We start from the raw sequence: 5,350 nt of genomic DNA, 5'->3' as shown, positions 1-5,350 counted from the left end.
AAACAATTATACTCTGTTGATGGGAATATAAATTAGGTCTTTCATGGAGCTACATAGCCACTGTAGAAAGCCACGTAGAAATTTCTCAAAGACCTTAAAGCATAACTACCATTTGACTCAGCAGTCCCACTATTGGGTATACACCCCAAAGAAAATAGATCATTCTACCAAAATGACGCATGTACTTACATATTTATTACAAAACTATTCACAAAAGAAAATACATGGGATCAATCAAGAGGATCATCAAAAGGGACTGGATAAAGAAACTATGGTACATATACAGCATGGAATATGACACAGTCATAAAAAAGAATGGAATCATGTCCTTTGCAGTAGCATGGATGCCGCTGGAGGCCATTATCTTAAGAAAAGTAATGCAGGAACAGAAAAGCAAATATCTCTCATTCTCACTTCTAAGCTGGAGCTAAACAATGAATACACATGAACCCAAATATGGGAACAATAAACACTGGGGACTTCTTAAGGAGAAAATGAGGAAGCAGGGTGTGAGGTGGGAGACTACCTATCAGGTACTATGCTCACTAGCTTTGTAATGCTCATTCATACGCCAAGCATGAGTGACACAAAATTTACACATATAACAAACATCTGTTTGTGCTCCCCAAATCTAATAGAAAAGTAGAAAGAAAAAAATCCTCAATGGGGAAAAAAGCAACTTTTTATTTTTTGGATCCTTTGTATTTTTTAGTTTTGCTATGATCTTTATTATTTCTTTCTTAATTTTGAGCTTTGTTAATTCTTGCTTCTTAAGTGCACTGAAGTACAACATTAGTTTTTTTTTTAAAATATTTTAACTTTTTTTTAATGTAGGTACTTATTGCTACCAACTTTCCTTTTAGCACTATGTTTGAGTATTTCCTAGGTTTCAGTTTGTCTTATCCCCAGTTTAATTTTTTTCAATTTTAAAACATTTTAATATTAAATATTTTCTTGATTCAATGATAATTGAAAAGCATGTTGTTTAATTTTCATGTATTTGGATTTTTTTCAGTGTTCCTTTTGTTAGTGATTTCTAGTCCTATTCCATTATGGTCTGAGGGATACTTGATATTATTTGAGTTAAAATAATTACTGGAAAATGCTCCATGTATTGATCAGAAGAATATATATTCTGTAACTATTGAATTAAATGTTCTGTAAATATTTTAGGTTCATTTGTTTTAAAGTGCAGTTTAAAAATTTTTTACCTTGATGATAAATCTAATGCTAAGAGTGGGATGTTGAAGGCTCCAATAATATTGTATTGGAAACTATCTCTCCCTTTACATCTAATTATATTTGCTTTATATATCTGATTATTCTGGTGTTGGGTGCATATATGTTTAGAATTGTTATATCCTCTTGATGAATTTATCCCTTTATCATTACATAATAGAGTTTTTAAATTGTTTTATATTTTAAAATACATATATTTTTAAAATGTATAATCTTTATTGCCCCTAACAGTTTGAATGTGGCACAAGTTGAGAATAGTTGAATGATTTCATTTCTGGGTGTTTTCAGAGGGCCAAGTTTCAACTTCATACTTCTTGGCTGTGTCCTCTAATCATAGGTGTCTGGGACCAGGTCCTCAGGTTTTTCCTCTGGTCCCTTAAGGTTAAACTCTGGCTGTAGGGGCTGAGGTGCTCCAGGACCACTGGCAATAGCATTCTATAGTGGATGATGAGAATGAATGGGAGCCATGGGTGTAAGTGCCCTGGTGGGAGTGGCAGGAGCATAATGGGCAAACATGCGTCAGAGGGAAGCTGTCAATAAAAGTGTTCCAATAGGGCAATGGAGACCTTAGGTGAAAGTACCGTGGCAGTGGCTGCTGGCAAAGTTATCTGGCAGCATAGCTGAGGCTTCACCGTATGCAGGCATGAGCAGGTAGGGACTCTGGGAGGTGCTGGTGGACATCAGGGTGTGTAGATCAGACTGCCGTACCACAGGAAAAACAACCCTGATCTCTCTGGGTCTGGAAGACAATGTAGGTCAAAGCTACTCATTCCTTAGGAGCCATTCAGGGCCATAAATGTGTCCCAACACTCAGCAAACTCAGCTTTGTGTCTCTTCAGTCCTGGCATCTGGGTTGTCTTTCTACCCTCTCTCAATGTGTTCTCTCAAATAACATTGTTCAGAGTATGCTGGTATACTCAGTACTACAGTCTGTGTCATGTCCCTGGCTGCTTGACAGCCACCTTGTCTCCTGTTGGTTTTTTGAAAAGAGAAACAAAATCAATTTACTACTAGACAAATTAATCAAGAATGAAAGGAAGAATACCACGAAAATAAAATGACAAAGAAAAATGAGACATCACAACTGATACCACAGAAACACAAAAGATCATTAGAGACTATTATAAACAACTATACAGTAACAAATTGGAACACCTAGAGGAAAATGAATAAATAACTGAACACATGCAAACTACCAAAATTGAATCAAAAATATATAAAACCTGAACAGACTGATAATATATAATGTTATTTTATCAGCAATAAAAAGTCTCCCATCCAAGAAAAGTTCAGGATTAAATGGCTTACTGCTCATCCTAGCAAACTTAAAAAGGGAAACTAATACTAATTATCCTCAAAATATTCCAAACAATTGAATAGAAGGAACTTTTCCATACCTCATTTTACAAGACCAGTGTTATTCTTATACCAAAACCAGACAAGGATACAAACAAAAAAGAAAACTGCAGCCAATATCCTTGATGAAGATAGATGCAAAATCTTCAACAAAATACTAGCAAATCAAATCCAACAGCACATGAAAAGGTAATACATCATGATCACCTGGGATGTAGTCCAAGGATGCAAATATGGCTCAACATGTATAAAGCAATAAATGTAATATGTCACATTAACAGAATGAATAAGAAAAACTTTGTGATTATCTGAATAGGCACAGTAAAGGCATTTGACAAAATTCAACATCCCTTTATGATAAAACTGTCAATGAACTTAGGCATGTATGGAATATACCTCAGCATAATAAAGGCTATATAAAATAAACTCACAGTTGACATTATACTAAATGAAGAAAAGCTCAAAATCTTTCCTCTCAAAACTGAAAAAAGACAACAGTGCTTACTTTGACTTCTGTTCAACATAATGTTGGAACTCCTAGCCAAAGCAATCAGGAAGAGAGAGAAAGAAAAAAGGAATCCAAGTTGAAAAAATGAAACTCAAATTGTCCCTCTTTGCAGATGACATGAACTTATATATAGAAACCTCTAAATTCCTTTTTTTTTTTTTTTGAAACTCCATCTCAAGAAAAAAAGAACAGATTTCAGTTCTTTCTTAAAATTTATTTTATTTTATTATTATTATACTTTAAGTTCTGAGATACATCTGCAGAACGTGTAGATTTGTTACATAGGGATACACGTGCCATGGTGATTTGCTGCACTCATCAACCCGTCATCTACATTAATGCTGTTCCTCCCTTAACCCCCCCACCCCCAAACGAGTCCTGGTGTGTCCCTTCTTGTGTCCATGTGTTCAACTCCCACTTATAAGTGAGAACATGTGGTGTTTGGTTTTCTGTTCTTGTGTTAGTTTGCTGAGAATGATGGAGAAATCTCTAAATTCTTTATCAAGAAACTCTTAGATATGATAAATAAAGTCAGTGAAGTTGAAGAATACACAATCAAAAATAACACAGCACATAAAAATAAGTAGCATGTCTAAGTGCCAATAATGAATATGCTGAGAAAAAAAATCAAGACAATTTCATTTGCAGTAGCTACCAAACAACAACAAAAAAAGCTCATAAACATAAAACCACCTAGGAATATATTTAACCAAGGTGTTAAAAGGCCTCTACAAAGAAAACTACAAAACTCTGATGAAAGAAATTGAAGAGAACACAAAGAAGTGGAAAGATATCTCATGCTCATGGATTGGTAGAATTAATACCATTAATATGGCCATACAACCAAAAGCAATCTGTAGTTTCAATTCTATGCCAACCAAAATGCCAATATAAATTTTCAAAGACATTGAAAGAATAATCCTACAATTTGTGTGTAACAGCAACTACTGCAAAGTCCAAATAGTCAAAGCAATATTGATCAAACAGAACAAGTCTGGTGATATCACACTAACTGACTTCAAGACATATAAAAAGACTATAGTAGCCAAAACTGCATGATGGTTGCATATAAAGAGACACACGGGCTGATGGAACAAAATAGAGAATACAGACATAAATCCATATATTTACAGCCAGCTGATTTTTGACAAAGTAACTAAGAATATACATTGAGGAAAGGACAGCCTTTCAAATAAATGGTGCTGGAAAAATTAGATACTATATGCAGAAGAATGAAGATACCCATATTTCTCCCCATATAAATAATCCACTCAAGATAGTTTAAAAACTTAACTCTAAGACACAAACTATAAAAATGATAAAGGAAAACATAAGAAAAATACATCAGGACATTGGTCTAAGCAAAGAACTTATGGCTGAGACCACAAAGGAGAAAGGTAACTGAACAAAGAATAGACACGTGGGATTATTTTAAACTGAAATGTTTCTGTATAGCAAAGAGTGAAGAAACAACCTCTTGAATGGGAGAAAATATTCTCAAATTATTCATCTGACAGTTGACTAATATCTAAAATATATGAAGAATCCATATAACTTATTAGTTAAAAGATAATGATCCCATTAAAAAGTGGACAAAGGTGCTCGCTTCGGCAGCACAGATACTAAAATCGGAACAATACAGAGAAGATTAGCATGCAGGAGCACCCAGATACATAAAGCAAGTTTTTAACAACATACAAAGAGACTTAAACTCCCACCCAATAATAGCGGGAGACCTTAACACTTCACTGTCAATATTATACAGATCAACAAGACAGAAAGTTAACAAGGATATCCAGGACTTGAACTCAGATCTCGACCAAGCAAACCTAATAGACATCTACAGAACTCTCCACACCAAATTCACAGAATATACATTCTTCTCAGCACCACATGGTACCTACTCTGAAACTGACCACATAATTGGAAGTAAATCACTCCTCAACAAATGCAAAAGAATGGAAATTATAACAGACAGTCTCTCAGCCCACAGTGCAATCAAATTAAACTCAGGATTAAGAAACTACCTCAGAACCGCATAACTTCATGGAAACTGAACAACTGGCTATTGAATGTTGAAAGGATAAACAATGAAATGAAGGTAGAAATAAAGATGTTTTTCAAAACCAAGAAGATTGAATACACAATATACCAGAATCTCTGGGACACATTTAAAGCAATGTCTAGAGGGAAATTTATAGCAATAAATGCCCACATGGGAAGCAAGAAAAGATCTAAAATTGACAC

The 5,350-nt window shown here is 34.5% G+C and overlaps 1 pseudogene; it reads left to right on the top strand.

Annotated features, from left to right (window-relative positions):
- The first annotated feature begins 4,701 nt into the window (after window positions 1-4,701).
- Window positions 4,702-4,791, top strand: LOC120362187 (U6 spliceosomal RNA; annotated as a pseudogene).
- The last annotated feature ends 559 nt before the right edge of the window (window positions 4,792-5,350 follow it).

Source organism: Saimiri boliviensis, chromosome 1 (assembly GCF_048565385.1).
Source record: "Saimiri boliviensis isolate mSaiBol1 chromosome 1, mSaiBol1.pri, whole genome shotgun sequence".
NCBI lineage: Eukaryota > Metazoa > Chordata > Mammalia > Primates > Cebidae > Saimiri > Saimiri boliviensis.
The sequence above is the reverse complement of the archived record's forward strand: the minus strand, read 5'-3'. Positions and strand labels throughout refer to the sequence as shown.